Source organism: Mus musculus, chromosome 5, assembly GCF_000001635.26.
Source record: "Mus musculus strain C57BL/6J chromosome 5, GRCm38.p6 C57BL/6J".
NCBI classification, from domain to species: Eukaryota; Metazoa; Chordata; class Mammalia; order Rodentia; family Muridae; genus Mus; species Mus musculus.
Genome location: NC_000071.6, coordinates 74334488 through 74356631, shown reverse-complemented (window position 1 = coordinate 74356631; position 22144 = coordinate 74334488). Strand labels below are relative to the sequence as shown.

General features: G+C 42.2%; 1 protein-coding gene and 1 long non-coding RNA gene across 3 annotated transcripts in view; one reads left to right on the top strand and one right to left on the bottom strand.

The window, feature by feature from the left end:
• Nucleotides 1–22144, top strand: part of Scfd2 (Sec1 family domain containing 2) — a 326927-nt gene that overhangs the window by 175111 nt on the left and 129672 nt on the right. The gene's annotated exons all lie outside the window — the stretch shown is intronic.
• Gm32064 overlaps nt 1–22144 on the bottom strand; it is a 58624-nt gene that overhangs the window by 18557 nt on the left and 17923 nt on the right. The window contains exon 2 of the long non-coding RNA XR_377032.3: nt 8634–8782. This is a non-coding gene — a long non-coding RNA (predicted gene, 32064). The remainder of the gene's footprint in view (nt 1–8633; nt 8783–22144) is intronic.

Below are 22144 nucleotides of genomic sequence, written 5' to 3'. Positions count from 1 at the left end.
TTGAATACCAGGCCTGGTCACAACTGTGGAGAGTTTCCTCTGGAGGACTGTGGTGGGTGGGATGTGAAAAAAGGAGGGTGCTTCTCTTCTCCAGCCCTGGGGTAGCCCTCACTGGCCATGAACACCTGTGGCCTTCTTCCTCTGACCCTATTTTAATTTTATTCACCCCTGAGATTTATGATTTAAGTTAATAAGATGACAATGAAGATAAAAATATGATAAAAGTGCATTGTATACATGTATGAAAATGGCACAGAGAAACATTATTTTTTACAGGTCATGTACTTTAATTTTAAAACAATCCTGGAGGTTGACCATGGTACTTATATTTTTTTATTCTATTGACCAAAGTTTGCTTGCATGACTTATGTAGCTAAAAGTACTAAAATATGTAGTCTTTTCACTGAGCATTTAGTAATTAAACAAGAAGGGAGAATGCTTAATGGGAAGATCATAATTTGTCTGCAATAATATGGGCAAGTGTTTTGTATAAAAAAAGAATCTGCAGCTGTCATCAGAATCTCAGAGACATATAAGATATAAACATTTAAAAAGCATCTCCAAAGCTTGTTGTTGTTGTTGTTATGGAAACCTATAGATTACACGTATCTTTCTAGTCATTCTTATCTGTGTTGTGAACATATGACTAGCCAGTCACAGAGCAGATTAGGTGCTGTTGTTTGATAGTGACTCTTAACACATCAGAAACCAATAAGCTCTTTTCCATCCACTCTCCTATGATGGGGAAAGGCTCTCAAACAAGCTGGTTTATACCCCATTCTTTCATCATTTGGATACTAATCAAGATTCCTTTTGAAAACTAATTGCCTTTTGCTTTTCATAATTTAATTTCTAATTAACAAAGTCTAGTAAACAGCTTTCTTAGTTTAATTCAATTTTTGCTGTTAATGTTTTTGCTTTGTACAAATCATCTGAGCTTTTTATTTTCACATTTTAAGTAACACATGTTGAGCAACACATAAAATGTCAAAAATTATAATTTAATTGGGTTTGAAAGTAAACAACTGATAAGCCAGCTCTAAGAAAGCAAACTATTCTGTAGACATTTTAATGGTTTTGTTTCTGTTTTTATTGTGCATACTCTCTGTGCTTATTTTGAACTTTATAGCTATAAATGATTAGGCTATTTAATTAATGTCTACTAAAAAGTCTCCCTCTTTCAAAAGAAGCCACGTGTCAGCATTGAAACACATCATTCCAGTGGTCTTACTAATTTAATGTCAAAGTAAAATTATGTAAAGACATTAAAAGTATTAAAAATACTTAATTGTCCAGTTGTAAAAACAATACGAATCAACACAAAGATATATATATATATATATATATATATATATATATATATATATACACACATATACATACATATATATATATATATATATTCATTTGTCAAACTGTAAGATTGCCCAATGTTTCTACAAATGTTTATGTACCAGGGAGAAGATAATCTCTTAACAGTATACATCACCTATCAAGCTATTTAATAACACTTGCCTTTGGACTATGGGAATAATAATACATTTTTTTTTAACTTTTGAGAGTTTCTTTTCTATAGTCCATGGGTTTCTATAGTACTCTGTTTCATTATTTTTATTGCTAGGAGGCAGAGTGAGGGGGGAGGGGTGGAACATGATTACCAGTGAACTATTTTCATTTTGGAGAAAAGTTAAATTACCAGAAAATTCATTAGCAAATCAGAGCTTCCAGCCCCGCCCCTGCTCTAGTCTGTAACTATCAGCTCTTAGTGGGTAAGGTTGGGGCTCCTGATGGCTCACTGTGACTCTAAAGCAGCGTCTAAGAAATGTGACTGATAGAAGTGTGCTCCCTTGCTTCGCCTATAGTGGGCTGCATTGCAGTAAAATGTGTAAATAAATCCTTATGGATTTAGAAGTCCAGTCCCTGACTGTCCTTCCCACCAGAGTGGAGGGTTCAGTGTTCCTAAGGATGTGTGTGTTCCTTACCCTTAGGTCTGAGATCAGCAGGCGACGGCTGGGCAGCCCAGTAAAGCTTCTTTCTGTGCTCTGTGAAAGCAGAATAAACTGGCTATTTTAGCCTAAGCCCGGGCATTCCCTTTTGCTGGATTCCCTGTGAATCTTTCATCTGAAATTGAGTCTTAAAAATAAAGCCACTTTCTATGCTTCTCTGTGCCTGCTGAGAGCCCTGCCAAAGCTTTCTATGAGGTATCTGTGGATTTACCCTGGGAGAACACCACATAGTGTCCCTGGCTTCCTGTTCTAAATGACCCACTCCAGTGATACACTGTAATACTACTCAAGGTAGGAGAATGAGCTGCCAAAACCTATTTATCACTTTGCTGCCCTTGGACCGTCCACATCCGTCCACAGTTAAATAAGGGTCCTAGGCAGAGCTGTTCTCCCTCTTCAGCAACACTAGGGTCCTGTGTGAAGATTAAAATCAATTATCTAGTGTTTTGCTGCCTTCATTTTCCCACCCTACAAAGTACCCCGTTCTTTAATGATGCATTAAAGAAAATCGGGGAAAAGATAACTTGAAGTTTCACAAATAAATATTGGTTGTCCAAAAATAAAGAGATACTGATTAAATAGATTGTAGCTTCCATGAATGGGATATTATTCTACCCCAGTAAGCAGCTGTGGAGAATATGTAATAAAATGCAGAGTTACCTAGGATATTTCATTATTTGGACCCTTACCAACTTTTAACCAAAATAGTAGATATACTATATATTCAGATTTGGTTTTTTTATGAAAAATACATACACAAAGGAAAATATTGAACGTATACTCCAACACACTTTTTGTAGTCAACTTTTAATAAAGGATTACATGTGAATTTAGCATCTTTTCCTCTCTCTTTCATCAGTATTTATTATATTTTCTACTTGAGAAAATGAACATTGAAATCATTTAAAAATAATTAGTGTTAAAGCTTCACTAAACTAGAAAAATTTCCAGTTAGTTGGAAGTGAAGGGGATGGACTTCAGAGCTCTTTCTTCTAGAATTACCCTTATACCTTTTACAGGATGCCCTGTTACTCTTGGAGGCGCTGACTTTGCTCTATGCCTAGACCAGACCTAAAAATGGTGTATATGAAAGTTTCTAGGGGGCTTTTATGTGCATGCACACGGTTTAGCCAGGGTTTAATTTTCTCTGTACTGGGAGAAACATGGAGCTTTTGAACTTCAACAAGGCACAGAAGCAGTGCTTGTGAGCAGATAGATACCCTGGCTGTCATCTAGAAAGAGTACTCACTGAATACTATGAAGACTGTTGGCATTCAGGGTTCCTCTTCAGGCTGGCTCCTCTAGGCCTCTTGACCAGCCTCACCCCTCTCCTGAGCATAATCCAGACAGACTCTGCCTCAGTACTTGTGCTAGTGCAGACCCTGGTTCTGAAAGGCTGCCTCAGTAGCATGATGAGAGCTTTTCTGATTGTGCTCCTGCCCACAGAGGGCCCTTATTGGAAGGTGATAGAAATCCTAGCCACATTGTCCCTAAGCAAGATGTGTGGTCCAGGATGCGGAAGGTAAGTGAGGTCAGTGCAGGAACTCTAGGCCAACACAGCAAGACCGTGGCCTCCATTCCTCACTCCATGCCGCACTCTGACCAGGTCCCCACAGCAAGAGGCTGCAGGGAGGAGATTGGAGCCTGAGATCTCAGTAAAATGGATGATGGATGGTATCCCACCTCAATGTGCTTCGCCTAAGGTAGAATTCTAACCATTATTATTGTCTAGTAGTGGCCAGTAACCAGTTAACTAGTTAACTATCATTACTCAGTCTTACTTATTTTCTCATCTCTCTTTTCCCTAGACACAAGTTAGATGTTTGCCTAGCTTTGCTCCTAGATCAGCAACTATAATGACAGGAACAGACACCCTTGAGTCCTCAGAGACTTACAGTCTAATGGGAGAGAACTGATCAAATAACACAAAATAATATAAAATTGCAGCTGTGACAAGTGCTATGTGAGAAACATACACAAACAATAGTGAGAGATTTCCCAGGAAAATGACACTTGAATTAGGCCCCGAAGGATAGTTTGGCACGGACTAGGAAGAGCAAAAGCTTTTCCCAACAGAAGGAGCAGCGTGTTCTATAGCTCTACCTGATACTGATGCTCGGATGAGCACTCTTAAGTCATCACCGTTAACCTTCAGTTTTTAAAATTGCAACCTCCGAAACCCCACAGGACACACCCAGGTAGAAGGGAATATTCTTGTGAACGATTATATTTACTTTCTGTGTTTTTCCCCCACTGGCTGTAAGATTTGTTTTTACAGCTGTGCTTTTTGGTACAGAATTTGAACGTGTATTATAAAGCAATCACAAGGGAAGAGCACATGCAGTGGATGTTTTCTGATGGTGTTTACTAAATGCACGCTGTCACTCAACAGTTATTTCATCACCATGATAACTGTAAAGTAAGGACAAAAGGTCAAACACTTGAATTTAGCCTGTCTTAATGACATGTTCTTATATGCCTTTTAATTTTGCTCAAGGTTACAGCTTTGATCTTTAGATATACAGCCCACAGGATTGGGTCTTGCCCACAGTTGTTTTCTTTGTAACTTTTTGATAAGGTAAAGAGTTTGTCAAGCACTGTTTTGAATGCTTGAACTTGGAGTACTTCAAAGACAATTAGTCCTGGTCAGAGCCCTCATCTGTGATTATTTTCATGGTGAAATGGTAGTATTAAGTCTCCTGATGTTAAGGGAATGATTTTACATCAAAGCACAGTTCCAGAACTTTCTGTCTGGTCTTGCCACTAGCTCATGTTCCTTTAAGTTTTATTCTTGTGCATTCAGTGAGTCCAGTGGCAAGAAAGTGGATGGAAACCAGGTGGTGCTGCTAGTCGGGGACTGAGTTACTGATTTTCTTTTCTAAACGTCACTTATTGATCATATTTATTTCTTCTCCATGATATAGAATCATGCTGTGCATCATGGGAATGGTTGGAAAATGATAAATGATAGTTGTCAGTCTGAGGGCAATAGAAAGCATTATGGGTATTTAGCTTTTAAGTTAAAAAAGAAACCAAGCTTTTACTTTGATATAGTGTGAAAATAGATACCCAAATATAAAGGCAGTTATTATAATTTTTAATATAAAACTCTTGTGGAATAGAATCGTAATGAATGTTCAATAATGTTGACATAAAAGATACTATGACATACTTTGAAGTATGATATCGTTAATATAAAAACAGGGCAGTATTTGTCCTTTAAAATGGCTGTAGCTTAAGAAACAGTAAATGCTATCAGTGAAGCAGACTATTAGTGACAGGTGGCTATGGCAGCTCAGCAAGGCTGCAGAGATCCATGCTTTCTCCCGGTTGGACAGCTCTCTTAGTATTTGTGTTCTCAGTGTTCCTACAACAGAAGTACCATTTTCTTTCTAGCTGTGTCCCCAAGTTTATACCAGTTTGTATCTGCATCCTCTTCCCTAGTCTATGACTTTGAATTAATTTGCATGTGGTAGAAATACCCTTCATTTACTGTTTCCTGTGGCGAGCAGTGTAGTGACCTGTGACCGCTGCTAGGCAAATGCCTGCCATGCTTCTAGCAATTTCCTACCGAGATGAACACCTCTTCAAGGTACCCCTGGCATTCTTGAGGTCCTTTCTGCATTTTTAACAGTTAGAGCTGTCCTTATATCCTTTTGTAGGTATTGGAAAAAGCTAACTGGCTTCTTTGTTTTTTCTAAAACCTATCATGTTTTTCTATAAATACAATTCTAAAATTCTCTAGAATTGCACTATTGAGAAATTAGTAGTGTTTAAAATGAACTTGCTAAGAGCAATGAATGCTATTGTCAATTGTGAGTGATTGAATTCTTCTGTGTGCCAGTGCTCATCTGAGTTCCTAAGTGTGCCAGTGCTCATCTGAGTCTCTCTCTGTATTAGTGCTTATCTGAGTCCTTCTGTGTGCCAGTGCTCATCTGTGTCCTTCTGTGTGCCAGTGCTCATCTGAGTCCTTCTGTGTGCCAGTGCTCATCTGAGTCCTTCTGTGTGCCAGTGCTCATCTGAGTCCCCCTGTGTGCCAGTGCTCATCTGAGTCCTTCTGTGTGCCAGTGCTCATCTGAGTCCTTCTGTGTGCCAGTGCTCATCTGAATCCTTCTGTGTGCCAGTGCTCATCTGAGTCCTTCTTTGTGTCAGTGCTCATCTGAGTCCTTCTTTGTACCAGTGCTCATCTGAGTCCTTCTGTGTGCCAGTGCTCATCTGAGTCCTTCTGTGTGCCAGTGCTCATCTGAGTCCTTCTTTGTACCAGTGCTCATCTGAGTTCCTAAGCGTCCCAGCGCTCATCTGAGTCCCTCTCTGTATCAGTGCTCATCTGAGTCCCTCTGTGTGCAGCACTCATCTGAGTCCTTCTTTGTGTCAGTGCTCATCTCTGTCCTTCTGTGTGCCAGTGCTCATCTGAGTCCCCCTGTGTGCCAGTGCTCATCTCTGTCCTTCTGTGTGCCAGTGCTCATCTGAGTCCCCCTGTGTGCCAGTGCTCATCTGAGTCCCCCTGTGTGCCAGTGCTCATCTGAGTCTCTCTGTGTGCCAGTGCTCATCTGAGTCCCCCTGTGTGCCAGTGCTCATCTGAGTCTCTCTGTGTGCCAGTGCTCATCTGAGTCTCTCTGTGTGCCAGTGCTCATCTGAGTCTCTCTGTGTGCCAGTGCTCATCTGAGTCCCTCTGTGTGCCAGTGCTTGTGTGAGTCCTTTCTATGAGTCAGCTCCACAAGCCCCTGAAACCAATGGCTTCATTTATGACTGTGTTTTCAGATAAGGAAATGCAAATCAGTAAAGAATATGTTAGTAGGTGGATGATATGTTTTGGGTAAGGCAGTCATCTTACATTATTATGCTGTTTCCTTATCACTGTGTATCTATGATTCTGTCAGTTCCATGTAATAACACCAGCTTTATTACAAAAGATATTAAACTGCTGGAAGCTACATGCACTTGAATTGCAGGTATGATTTGACTTTCTTTTACTTGAAGTGAAAATATATTAGTTTTCTGTTTGCCACTAAGAACTTTTAGCTATATCCCAATATTAAGTATATATCATGATGGAATATGTTGTAGATCTGAGTAAATCCTTAAAAGTTTACACTAGTAAGAAGGACTTATTTTGGTGTCTTGACCCTGAGTTCTTCAGCTACTGAGAAATGATGTTCTTAGCAGTAGGCATGTGGGCCATGGTGCTCTCAGGTTAGTTACTTTCCTTGTCATTGTCGCAAAAGAACTGGCAAAGATGACTGAAGAGCAGAAAGGTCAAGGGCTCAGGGAGATGAAGATGCTCTTCTGGAGGACTGAGTTCATTTCCCAGCACCCACACTGAGCTTCAAGGGATCTGTGGCACTGGCCTCCAGCACGTGGCAAGAAGATACTACATTCCAGACAGATCCTTTCTCCCCATTTAAATCTCCTCCCAGCCACTTTCATGGTGTGTCTTCTAAGTGATTTTAAATCTGATCCAGGAGACAGTGACGATTAACTGTCACAACACTCACACAGCAACACCTGCGATCCTTTGTTTGCTTCTCTGGTGATGAGGATCCGAGTTTTAGAAGAAATGCAGAGGAATGCATTTAGAAGAAATGCCCGCTACTGTGTGGGAGGGAGCAGGAGGCCTGCTGGGAGCGGATGTAGAAATCCCATGGAGGACCTTGCTGGCCACTAGTATTACCCCATTGCAGTGCTGCCTATCTAGTAAGTGTGTTGATAGTGGGACGTGTACTTCAAATCATCAAAGAAGCAGCTTTCTCCCCCTCCGGACTAAAGGCTGGCACTAATATAACAACATCAGGCAAGCCCCTCTCACTGCTGTTGTACCAACTTACATCCTAGTGTGTTTCTTCATGAGCTGGAGGAGGACTGTGTCAGCAGTGGTATTTACATAATGAAAGTAGGAGGCGTATTGCCTTTATGAGAATTTGATGCAACATACTTCCCATGGGGAAAACCCTTTAAACTGCTGTCTGATTGCCTAGCCCTGAAGCATTTCACACATAGGGCGGTATTTTCCAAATGAATAGATAAGGCAAGGATAGAAGCAGAACTCTGCCCTGAAGGAACCCACTGTGTGAACGGAACAGAAGGCAGGCCCAGACTATCAGCATCCCGGGCCTCTTTCAAGCCCTCCTGATTTGTTTGCTTCCTCTTCTCATCTGTACTTCAGTGTCTTCTGCTTTGACTATTGGGGCGGAGGAGGGGATTCTGAAGGCAGATCGCATTGGCTGAGTCGTGGTTGTCTACTACATAGTTAGTGGACCACACGGTTCCTGGAGTGAGGCTGCCACAGATCAAATGCTGGCTTTCCTACTCATCAGCATTTAGGGAAGTCTAAGCTACGCTGGCCTCACTAGGGCCTCTGGGAGTTGTAGGCTTAGTGGGGAGCACTGAGAAACAGGTCTGGCGTGGAGGAAGAGCTCAGGAAATATCCACTACTTATGCTGATAATGGCAAAATGTAGCTGTTCAGTTTTGGTTTTCATTAGTAAGAGAAGTACAAAATTCAAGAAAAATGTGACTTTAAAGAAATTCTTACCACATTTTAAATTAAAGTATTTAATTAATACATTTAACCAAAACTATAGTACAACACATTTTCTAACAGTAATTACAAGATGAATTCTGAACTCACAGTCTCTTGTGGGTGTTATGATCCAGTACGGCAGCAGTTCTTAGACCACATGAGGATGGTGACTTTCTTAACTCTTATAGAGTGAGCCCTCCAGAGGCTTTTGTCTGTATAGGGCTTAGCTGCTGCTCTTCATCAATTTGAATTTAGACCTGAAAATAATAAACTCATTGCATGGTAATATAGCAACCGATCATTATATTTTCAATAGTGACAAAACATACATTGTCTTAGTCAGGGTTTCTATTCCTGCACAAAACATTATAACCAAGAAGCAAGAGGAAAGGGTTTATTCAGCGTACACTTCTACATTGCTGTTCATCACCAAAGGAAGTCAGGACTGGAACTCAAGCAGAGCAGGAAGCGGGAGCTGATGCAGAGGCCATGGAGGGATGTTACTTACTGGTTTGCTTCCCCTGGATTGCTCAGCTTGCTTTCCTATAGAACCCAAGACTACCAGCCCAGGGATGGCACCACCCACAATGGGCCCTCCCCCCTTCATCACTAACTGAGAAAATGCCTTACAGCTGGATCTCATGGAGGCATTTCCTCAAGGAAGGCTCCTTTGTCTATCAAACTCCAGTTTGTGTCAAGTTGGCACACAAAACCAGCCATTACATTCATATTTATATTGATTGATGTTTTAAGTTTTTACAAATTCCTTGTATCTCTCAACAGAACACAGGTAGAGACTCTTCTCCTTTGACTCAGTGGTTAGCAGTGGTGTCACACCTCAGGTAGCCACTGTGTTCACATAAGAGAGTGCAAGCAGCCTGCAGCCATGCCTCTCTGACTCTGAGGGCACACTCTGAAAATGTATCCTGAGGAAGCCTTGTCATCTTGTGAACATCCAAGTGTACTGCACAGCCTGGGCAATGTGGTCAGTCTCTTCCCTTGACAGCCATGTCATCAGGAGTCTCAGTAAGCATGGGAAATATGAAGCTGCTTCCAATGTAACATGGCATGCTGTCTCATAGGCATTTCTGTTTAAGTACATGCTAAAACAGTTGAGACTCTGGTTATTAATTCTCATCAAGTATGATGTCCGATGCCTTTTCAGACTGGCAATGCAGTGAGTGTGTTTATAGCAGCAGGATTTTTATATACATGAGAGCCATGTACTGCATATCACTAGTCAAGAACAGCTCCAGTCTCATGAGGACAGCTCTGTGTTTGTTCACATGTAAACCTCATGGACATCATGCCACATACTTACATTTTGATCCTATGTCAAAGGCCTGTATAATCCCACCCTTTCCCAGTGGTGGCTTTGTGAGTAATATGGAGTATAATATTTTTTCCTTAGAGGAAGTGAAATTAACAAGATCTCTTGTTTCTTAGCACCTGAACCTAATCCTTGTCTTCTCCTCCCTCTGTTTCCTTTCTGTCCTTCATTCATTCCACAGACAATGAGCAGGGCATGCTATCTGGGTCCTATGGAAGATATTTTTCCTCCTGTGAGTCCACGTGTGGTGGTCTTGATGAAAATGTTCCCCATAGGCTCATGAGTGTGAGCACTTGGTCCCCAGTTGGTGCTCTTTGGAAAGAGGTAGGAGTGGCCTTGCTGGAGGAAGCGTGCATCATGCGGGTGGACTTGGAGCTTTTAAAGCCTCATCCATTCCCAGTGCTCTCTCTCAAGACATGAGCCCTCACCACTCAGCTCCAGTGGCCCTGCTTGCCTGCTGTTAGCCTCTGGAACCATAAGCCCAAATACACCACTTCTACAAGTCACCTTGGTCGTGGCATTTTGTCACAGCCAGAAAAGTGACTGATGCAGAAGCGATCGTTTTTCTAAACCTTAGTGTTTCCATTAGTAAACAAGTTAGACAGTTGGTCCAGTGGGCCTAAGAACACTTTCAGTACCAAAATACTATTCTCCCCAATGAAACTGGGAAAATTATTAATTAAAATGAAAAAAAAAAAGCTGTCTGGTGGTTCATGCCTATAATACCAGCATCAAAGAGGCTAAGTTATCAGGAGGATTTCTGTGAGTCTGAGGCCAACCTATCTACAAGGTGAGGCCCTGTCTCCAAAAAGGAAAGGAAGGAAGAAGGGAGGGACAAAGAAAGGAGGAAGGGAGAGATGGAGGGCAAATTTAGACCTAATTATTACAGCTTATAGATATTTCCTATTGTTGGAAATTGCCAGGGGCAAAATGTCTGTTCTGAGAGTTACTGAAGTCTATTCAGACACCCTTCTGCCAAAGTGAAGGGTCTTGAATGAGCTACATTGTACTGAATTTAATTTTGAAATTTGCCTGATATGGAAGAGGCAGCCTATAGACTATACATTCTCAGCTATGATTGTGAAAAAGGAAAGATTTTAACTAAAGGCATTTGTAATACAAAGTTACTAAACCAGGCTATACTAGAGGAACAGGTTGTACAGTGGTATGTACACACACACACACACACACACACACACACTCACGGAGTGTGGTCCATCTAGTCCAACAATGACTGTTTACCAACAGAGGGTCCAGGAATCCACTTATTTAGTCCACAAGGCAGTGTGTCTCAGCTGGTCTTCACTATATGACAGAGTCCCAAAGAAGCAGACCCTAATACCAATGAAGGAATGGACTTGCCAGGGAGCGTAAGAACAAGCAGGAAAAGAGAACAAGCTTCCTTCTCCCATGTCCTTTATATAGGCTGCCAGCAATGTGAACCAGATGAAAGTTGGATCGTCCTACCTCAAAAGGCCTGCATTAAAGGTTTATCTTCCCATCTCAAGTGATTTAATTAAGAATTAAATCCCTCACATGTGTACCCAGACTCTTGGATGTTATTTACTTCCAGATGTAGTCAAGTTGATAATGGTGGAAGACTTAACTAGAGAGCTCCATGGCCTTGGTGCCTGGTACCCCCTCCAGGGATGCTGTAAGTGCCATAAGTGTGCCTGGATACTAGTGGGTCTTTTGTTTTGTTTTTGTTTTTAGCTTCAGGGATGATGCCATGTGTCAGGACTACACTGCTTTAAGGACTTTGCACCTAAAATTTTGCATCTTTTTTGAAACAGCCAATTTTGCTGTATATATTTTTGCTGTATATATTTGCTGTATATATTGCTGCCTCTTATTGTACCACCACAATTATATGTAAATATACAGGTAAAGAGCTATTTATAAATGAAATAGGATTCTAGTTCAGATGGTATTTGTAATAACATGAAGAACTGAAATAAACTGCCTTTTTCTCAACTTCATTATTTAAGAAATAGTGTTAAGGGGCTGGTGAGATGGCTCAGTGGGTAAGAGCACCCGACTGCTCTTCTGAAGGTCTGAAGTTCAAATCCCAGCAACCACATGGTGGCTCACAACCATCCGTTACGAGATCTGACTCCCTCTTCTGGTGTATCTGAAGACAACTACAGTGTACTTACATATAATAAATAAATAAATCAAAAAAAAAAAAGAAATAGTGTTAAAAATAATCTCATTTGTAATTAGCTTAATTGGTAATGATTTCAACTGCCAATTGCATGGCCAGATTTAATGTAATCATATTGCTTATCTGGGGAATTCTATGCTGAAGGGAAGATGCCCTCCCATTGACTTTCTGAGACGATTCATGGTGTAAGTGGTGAGTGCTTTTCTACCTGTAAGCAATCTCCCTTTGAAAAGCTGACATCAACTTCTTGCTCTGCTTTGCTACCCTGTGGCTGGCTCCTCAGTGCTAGTGTGGGTAACTTAGCTTCTGGCTGCTAACCCAGCACATAGCAGTCACTTGTGAAGAATTCACTAAGGCCTCTAGGGTCCCTGCCTTAAAACCTTAGGCACATCATGTCCCCAGCTGTACTGAGCAAACACCCAACCATGGGACAGCAGGTTAGCTGACTCTACGTGTCTTCCTCCGCCATATTTCCTTCCATATGCTCCTCACTTATAGTCTCCTCACTCGGTGCCTTTTCCTCCCATGCCATTACAGTGTTACAGTTTATAAAAACCATAAAGCCATGGGAGGTAGAGGAAAAGTTTGGGGACCCCTGGTTTTGGTAGCTAGTAAGGGTTCTTTTCTTTATGAAGGAAGCTGAATGGTATGCAATGTCTGATGGAAAATCCAGCTTAAAAGTTCTTACATGCTACCTATAAAAAAATTGCCCAGCATGCTACATTCTGCTGTCTAATTGCATAACACTTAGGAGCATGCAAATGTCAGCCCATTTGTAGTAGGTAAAACAGAATTAACATTTCTGTGTAAAATGTACTCTAAGTGCAGGAGCTATCCTTTCTTTAAGAAGAAAAGGCATATACATTTCATTAACACTGCAGAGATAGTGGTAGGGCCCAGTGCTAAATTGTGGCCGAGATAGAGGGTAGGGATTTGTTATAAGAATGGACATCCCTGGGGTCTTCACCTGAGGTCATTAAATTGGTTTAGTTTAGGTCCACTGGCTGTATTTTAATGCAGTTTAGTTAGCTGTAAAAATACAAAGGCCTATTATATATATAGTACAGGCAATTCATTGTTAGTTTTTAGGCCTGTCAATGTAAAAAAAAAAATTATCTGTTTGCCTTTCCTTATGACCTGGAAAAAAATTACGTATATTACAGAGCAGCAGGACACCCTGAAAATGTTAGCTTTGGAAGGAACCTCGAGGAGTGGCATAGAAAAGCCTGGCCACATGCTTTGGCTCTCCTGCCAGGGATGCATATGTTCTTTGGGGTGCTGCAGTGCTCCTCCTTCCCAGGAAAGTGCAGGGGTTGGGGAGCCACATGAAGGAAGCACTAGGGCTGGTGGTTCTGCTGAGGGTGGTCTGCTGTGGGCAGAGTGGTGACTTGCTGAAGCCAGGAGAAGCCAGGCCAAGCAAATGGGCATACAATCAAATGCCAAAGCCTTAGGAAGCCACTAAATATACTGTGTCCCAGCTTTGCCCAAAATAAGCCAAAAGACATATGATGTACAGGGCGTTTACTAGCATAAACTGTTTATTGTGGGTGGCTGCAGGTCTGTCAAAAGACTGATTGGATCTGGAGTTCACTCTCTCCCTTCCCCCTCTCTCTCCATTGCCCCCTTCCTCCCTTCTTCCCTTTCTCTCTTCCTCTCTTTTGCCCCTCCAGGCATTGGTAGCTGTTTCAGCAATTTTTTTTTTTTTAAGATCTGTTAGTCTGTGGGTTCAGGGTAGTTCTGTTCATTTTAGTGGGTACTGGGATGAATACCTTACAGGAAATCAACACAGCCACCCCTGCACCACATGTGCCATGAAACAGGCCTGGTTGGGACTGCTTTCCAAACCCCTGGGGCTCACAACTCCTTTTTCTCAGGAACACCTCCCAAGCAGCCTGGAGCTGAAATGCAGAAGGTAGGCACAGAGAGACAAGCCCAGAGTGCTTTTCTGCCAGCCACCCACAGTGTTATGAGTTTCCAAGGGCCTTTCCTGGGACTGTGGCTGGTCACCATCTCCCTGTCTCAGGCCCTGGTGTCTCATAGGCTTGGGTTCAAATCTGAAGAGACTGTAGCTGGCCATGATCCCACTGCCTCAGGCTCAAGAGTCTCACAGGCCCAGCTTGTGGGTGAACCCTCTATCATGGTACCCCTTGGAGCATCAGTGTTCCTGTATATTAAAAAAAGAATAATGGCAGCCCTCAGTGAGTACCTGTGAAGATGAAGTCGGATGATGGCTCCAAACTGCCTCTTAAGTAGGAAGTAAAGAATATAGTACTGTGGCTGACTTATTGTTGCTTCTACTGTGACTCCCAGATCATGCCCGACATCTTTAAGAGAGGACACTCTAATGATGGGCACTGTTGGGTTTTTTGTCGTAACCTGTTAAACGTTTGTTTCTTTATAGTGTAACTTTAAAACAGAACTTTTAAAAATAACTTTTCTTTGTTTAGATTTATTTATGTGTATGAGTGTCTTGTCTGCATGACTGTATGTGACGTGTGACTCACATGTATGCAGTGCTTGCAGAGGTCAGAAGAGAGCATCATATACCCTGAACCAAGAGGAAGAGACTGTTGTGAGCCACAATGCGGGAGCTGGGAAGTGCTCTTAGCTGCTGAGCTCTCTGTCTAGCAGCCTAAGAAATCTGTTGTGATGTTTTACCTCCCTCTGCTTTGCTTCTTATACCCTAAAAGGTGTGAGTTTCTTTATGGTAGACATGCATTAAAATGTACTCTTGTTACCTGTTATATACTTTACTGTGGATGTTTCCGTCACAGCAAGTATCTCAAGTACTCGCTATCTTATGGACACCATTCAAGGCACTAAGTCTTGTTTCCTTTATAAAAGTTGCCTTGGTCATGGTGTCTCTTCACAGTAATGGAAGCCCTAACTAAGACCAGGGGGCAAGGGTCACAGTTCCCTGGTGCCCTAGTGACACTATTAAGTCAGAAAAGGGGGCTTTTCAACTCAGTTTAACCATGGGTAAAGTCCAGAAAGAAGAAAGGACAAAATCAGATGACCCAGGGTCTGCTGGGCCTCAGAAATAATAGTTAGGGTACAAAACTATTGAGGGTTGTCATCTCAGCCTTGACACATTTGTCCCTGTTTTATAAAACTCCAACTTCAAGATGGAGAGCAGATGCAAGTGAGGCCTCTCGGCTCTTTCCTGAGTTCTCTTCTTTCCCCGTGGCCTCCCTCCTGCCACTGTGTGCAAAGCTCTCAGGCTTCATTGGGCTGGTGTCCCTTCAGTTCCAGACAGAAATGTTATCTATGCTGTTGAAGCAGAATAAAATAAATAAATGCAGTTCTGAGTTCTTCGTCATCTTGAAGTGTTCCTCATGGCTTCTCTACTATCTGCCTCAATTCAGTTAATCACAGCAGTGTTTTACCCATACTGTTGCTGGTGAAGTTGGGCTGCCACTTCATTTACAGTTAATAGGACTCTAAGCCTCTGCCTTCCTCTTACATCACTCTGAAAGCATTTAATCAGCACCTCATTTCTCCTGCATTATCAGTGGAGATAAAATGTCACCTCCATGATTTGCTTCTCAGGGCTGGTCATGTCACTCAGTGGCAGGGCATTTGTATTATGAATAAGGCCCCTGGTCTAATTGTCACCTCTGGAAAGTCTCGATTCTTCTCAGGGCTCAAAAGGACTTTGATGAACTATGCTCTTATTTCAGAAGTGTTCATGGAAACAATAGTAAACACAGACTCCAAAAGACAAACAATGACTTCTCTCCAATATACAGTTGTTTTCTCAAAGAGCATTGGTGTACACATGTCTGAATAGCTTTGAAGTTGTGCTTTCTGTCCACGGCAAACTCTGGAATAAACAAATAAACAAACAAACAAATATCTGCTGAGTAAATGAATGTCTAAAAGAACTCACATTAACTGAATAATAATTAAAAAATGAAAAGCCTAAAGAAAGAAATTGAAGGCTTTTCCCCACTTTCTCCTCTATATGTTTCAGTGTCTCTGGTTTTATGTGAAGTTCCTTGATCCACTTAAATTTGACCTTAGTACAAGGAGATAAGTATGGATCGATTCGCATTCTTCTACACGATAACAACCAGTTGTGCCAGCACCAATTGTTGAAAATGCTGTCTTTCTTCCACTGGATGGTTTTAGCTCCCTTGTCGAAGATCAAGTGACCATAGGTGTGTGGGTTCATTTCTGGGTCTTCAATTCTATTCCATTGGTCTACTTGTCTGTCTCTATACCAGTACCATGCAGTTTTTATCACAATTGCTCTGTAGTAAAGCTTTAGGTCAGGCATGGTGATTCCACCAGAGGTTCTTTTATCCTTGAGAAGAGTTTTTGCTATCCTAGGTTTTTTGTTATTCCAGATGAATTTGCAAATTTCTCCTTCTAATTCGTTGAAGAATTGAGTTGGAATTTTGATGGGGGTTGCATTGAATCTGTAGATTGCTTTTGGCAAGATAGCCATTTTTACAATGTTGATCCTAACCAGTACCCCGGAGCTCTTGACTCTAGCTGCATATGTATCAAAAGATGGCCTAGTTGGCCATCACTGGAAAGAGAGGCCCATTGGACACGCAAACTTTATATGCCCCAGTACAGGGGAACGCCAGGGCCAAAAAGGGGGAGTGGGGGTGGGTGGGTATGGGGGACTTTTGGTATAGCATTGGAAATGTAAATGAGCTAAATACCTAATAAAAAATGGAAAAAAAAAAGAAATTGAATGAGCAAAAGAAAACATAAGAATGAAGTACCTCATAACATTTCAGATGACCAGATGACCCTCCTTATTTAATCTTCACTCCAGTCTACTCTCTGTCTCTTCATAACAAAATATTCTATTTCCCGTCCTTCAGAGAGCCTCTTCTATTTCATCCCTTAGTAGATACCTAACCTCTGTGCTTATTTGGATTGTAACAAACACATTGGAAGCTAAAAATTAACATCCACCTAGAAGAGGAGGAAGAGGAGCTGTGGACTAACAAGCTTGGGTCTTGGCAACATCACTGGGCTAAGGGACATTGGACACAAGGACCCCTGTTCGGAGAGCACCAGCATGTCTCAGGAAGTGATGATGACAGTCACTAAGGGTGGTCAGAAGGGAGGGAACAGCTTCTATGAGGTGCTGCAGGACAGTTGATGGTTCAGTTGTGAAAGGTTTCTGGTTTGGATACCAATGGTCATGGGGTAGCAGTTTGAAGACAGACAGAGTAACTAAAGAAGCACATCTGGGAAGGACACTGAGGGCTCAGTGCTGGGCTGATGTCTGCACACTTATCACTCCAAGAGGTCTAAGTACTCTCCATGCTCCTTCCCTTGCTCTTCTGTAACCTGTTGGTATCACACAATCCAATTGTCCCTTCAAAACATCATCAGACCATCTCTCAAACACCCCTTCAGGAGCCCCCCCCCCCCATATTTAGGCAAAAAGCTAAAGTATCTGCAGTGGCCGGGGGGTGGGGGTGGGGGGTGGGAGGGGGCTGCTGCATATCTCAAACCTTACCGACTTCACTTCCATCTCTCTTGTCCCATGTTAGCCACCCCACCTCTACAACCTCCTCAGATCAGCCAGACATGCTGTGTCCCACAGTCTCTCAGCTTGCTGATCTCTCTGCAACAGGTGGTGCTAGAGGAGGAAGAGGAGGTGGTGGAGGTGGTGGTGGAGGAGGAAATGGAGGTGGAGATGGTGATGAAGGAGGTGGTGGTAGTGGTAGTGAGTTGGTTTTGGCTCAAGCCAAGAGCAGGGGCTAAGACAACAGTAAGTGAAAAATATGGCTCCTTCCTTCACCTGCCCAAGTTTTTTTCCAGATTGCCTCCTGTCAACTTAAGATCACCAGTACCTTTCCCTCTCCTGCCATCTCTATGCCTATTTCAAAGCCCACCTTTACCTCTCTGTACCAGCCAGTACCATACTTAGAATAAACCATGATAAGTAAGCTTATTTAAAATCTTCACATTTTAAATCACAAAAATCAAGGCCCAGAGAAGGAAAGTGGCTTGCCCAGCATCATGTAACCCGTCAGTAGCAAAGCTGGGAATGAAAACCAGGTCCTCCGACCCTGGTTTAGTGCTTCACACCCAATCTCACACTTCACATTTTTGGGATCAAACTTTTAAAGGTATAAACTTAGCATTTTATAATAAAAACCCAGTGAAATATGGTGATTCCTCTAAAGGAATCTCCATAAAACCAGCACAGTATACTGTGAGACATCTGCTTTCTAAGTACTTAGATTTCTAGTACTAAGAGAAGGTACCTACAGGACTGGTAAGACGATTCACTGTTATGGAGCCTGACAAACTCAGTTCATAGGACTTATATGGAAAGAGCAAACCAACTCCTGCAAGATGTCCTCTGATCTCCACATCTATACACTGCCTGCACTCACCTGTCATGGTGGTTTGTGATCCAGTAAACAGACATGAAGGAGGAGGGGAATTTATTAGAGATTATAGTGATTGGGGCATCTAGGATCATGTGCTTGCTTCCTACATAACCAATAAGGGCAGAATCGTAGGAACAAACAAAAGAATAGTCAGGTTTGACAAAGGATTCCAGGGTTGGGGGTGGAGAGTAGAGGCCACAGAAGGAGAGTGCCGTGGCAACTGTAGACCCCCAGAGACCTCTGTTTGTTTTGCCTCGGTCCTCAGGGAGCAGAACTAGGATAGAACTGGAAGGCCAAGAGCTTCATTAGGGCCTTGATGGTAAAGAGGGAGACAGCAGAGACCCCTCTGCAATGTCAGTTTGACACTTGGGACAAAAGAGCAAAACCAGAACTGGAAGGAGGGAGAAGCTCCACGCGGGTAAAGTCTAAGCAAGGCATGAGCAACCCAAGGACCGTGGGTTAGAGGAAGTAGACAAGACCAGCACACACCCATCTTCAGTCACTGGCTGGCACTCCTGAGGGACTGGCCAGGACTCAGAAGCTGAGCTTGGTACAGTGGCTTGGGCACTGGGGGCTGTCCACTGACTGTGCTTCTTGCCAACACAAGACAAGTCCTTTCTCAAAGGAGTTTGGACAATGAATGGCAGAGCTGCCAACCTTCTGTAATTAATTGTGACATATTTTGCTTATCAAACACAGTATGTGTAATCAGCATGTCAGTGTCCACAAATAAGAGACATTCTGTTCTTTGCAAATGTTTAGTCATTTTGAAATATTTCTAAATTTTTAAGAAAGAATTTTTAAAGTTTTAAAAAGCATAAATAATGTAGAAAGACTCAAATATCTCTGTTTTACTCCCAGTTACCACTGAAAAATCTGGTATGTGTTCTAAGAAAGCTTTTTCTTTTTTGTAATATTTTATATGTATGTAATGTATGTGGTATTCAAACATGGAGGAATACTGAAAATAATTCTTTTTGTGTATTCAGCACAGTAAGGCCCTTAGCCCTGTGACATCTCTCGCCTGCCCCGTTCCCGTCTTCTGTTGTAATCAGCTGACATTTTGTTCCAGATGCTTATTCTATTTTCCTTTCTGTTTGAGTTAATTTTTATTTACACAGGCATTGAGTTCCACGGCAATCATTTAGTGTTGTGCATGGCTGCGTTCTTCTCTCAACGCTGAGTCCCCCTGACGCATTTATATTTGCTAGTTGACAGCCACCTGAGATCTCTAGCCTAATCATGACACTTTAATTTGGCTGCCATCTGCTTCCTGAGTTCTTTTGGCGGGAGGCCATCTCTCTGACTTCACTCCTTGCCGATGGGGGCTTCGTCTGATGGCTCCTCATGGTGCCTTCCTTCGTTCCATCTGAAAGACGGCCTCCGCCGGCGTTTTGAAGTAAAGTCTTACTGAGGCAGTTCCCTAACTACCTTCCCTTATTTAAAGAGAAGTCACTTGGCTAATGTGTGATATCATAGTGTTTGTTGATGGTCACATATGCTGCCTTGGTTACAAATGCTAAAGTGACAGTTTCTTTTAGAAAGAGTCCCTCTGGCCCCACAACCATTCTAACTCACAAGGTCCAGATGACCAAAGCCAGAGAAAGCCCCATCCCTCTAGCTGTGGTAAGCCAGGGATCTCAATTAGATAACAGTCAGTGCATTCCTAAAGGAACCTGTAGAGGCTGCTCTGAGAAGGGAGGATTGCAGAGCGATCAAGGGCCTCTGTTAGCCCGTTTGGTGGGAACCATATATCTGTCTAAGTTGAAGAACCTCGAGATAGAATTGTAACATTCCCTGGGGGCATTATGTGAAGCCAGAGCTTTTCCATGTATATGTTCCTGGACATGTTATTTTATTTATTTAGATATTGGACCCTGCCTTAAAATTCTAGTTTTGGGGAAGGCGAGCATTCATTTCTCTTTCTTTTTGATTCAAGAAAGCTAAAGAGCGTGGCTTTTTGGACCAAGCTGAGTCAGATCCTTCCCGTTGGCTAGCTCTAGCTGAGTTGAACAAAGGAAAGGAAGGCCCGTGTTGTCAGAACATGGGATTTGGTCTTTTAAAGGAGAAGCCGTACATTACCTACATAGAAATGAATGTCTGTGGCACTGGATTCTTGAAACCAGAACAGTGACTTTATGCACTTCCAGATTTGGGCTGGGGAATTAGGGCTTCCATTACAAACAGAGGACGTCAGGAAAACCAGCTATGCTTCCCTGTCAAGAATGGCTTTGCCTGCCCAGCAGAACATGATATGCTTTATTCTGATCCTTGAGACTAGCCAGCTCTTTACTCCTGGATGTATGTGAGACGGGCTTTTTCCCTGTGACAGAGCCTATTACTCCCGCTACTTGTCTTAACAAATGGGAATATTTATTTGCCACATTGTTACCCTAACAAAGAGGACAAATATAAAAATAAAATTCATAGAGTTAGTAATAAACTTCAGGGTTCCATAAGCCCTGGAGAATCAGGCTGGATAAAGAGTGACTCTTAGTAAGTGTTTGAAGCAGCCATTTATGTATCTCCTGAGAGCAACGTCAGACTGGCCCTGGCCCTGGCCCACACTTACAAGGGCACAAACAATTTGGTTCATTCGTTGCCTGTTTCCACCCAGTGCTTATCCTTACAATGCCCCCAACCTAGACACTTGGGTGGACAAGTTACTCCCTTGGTGAGTCACACCATATAGTTCATCTCCTTATTTAAATGCCATCTTTCTGTGCTCGGTGGGGGTGAGTCTACAGATATAGTGAGATGGTGATGTAATTTGCAGAGAGTTGTTACTGAAATTTGACCATTAAAACTATGTCTACCAAGTCATGCAGGAATTGCAAATCCCTGTCCAACCTGAAACACATTGTGAGCCCCGTCAACTCACCAAGGCCTTTCCCCCAGTGCCAACAGGGGTGATTTTCCAGACACCCCTAAATCTACAGGAGGCTATATAGAATGCAGCTGCAGTGAAGTTCTAGAAATAAGCTTTTGCCATTGGGGGTCTCCCAGATGGTTGCATAAGCCCTTTTAATTAGCATATTACTGACCCAATAATAGCTTCTTCTGAGAAGTGTTTTATATTTCAGTCTACCCATCTGGCATGTATATGCTGCTTAAGGACCACATAATAAAAGCCTTTATGAAGATATGCACAGCATATGTCTGGTAGCAGATTTGAAGATTGAATGGTCCCCACGGTTTTCTGTACCCCACTTCTCCAAGCAGGGAAGCAACTAAATAGCTAAAACCAGCGCACTTATTTAATTCAGCAAGGATTTTTATCTAGGTTGCAAAAAATTTTATATCAGCAATTTTAGAATAATCTTTCAACTGTTTTCAAGGTCAGTTCCCACTTCATTGCTGGTAGAGCTCTTATCAAAATTATTAAGATTTCAGACTAAACAAAGACATCAACAGGCAATGAGGCACGAACCTGTCACGACAGGAGGTGGTAGGACCCATATGACACAGGTGAGCAAAAGATGGGAGACCTGAAGAACAGCTGTAGCATCCTGTAGCTTTAGGCACTCACAGACACTTTCATCCAGTCCTCAGCCAGAGCAACCAGTACATTTCTACATTATACAGCAACATACTTCTCCAGCACTAACTAGCTGTCATGATGAAACCATACAGTCAGAGATCATTTTATTTCATTTTTCACTTTATTGCAGTATAGGAAATTAAGTTAGTTTGAATGAACCCCTTCTTATGAGGTTGAGATATAGAGGGGAAAAAAGTTGAATTTTATTCAAAGTAC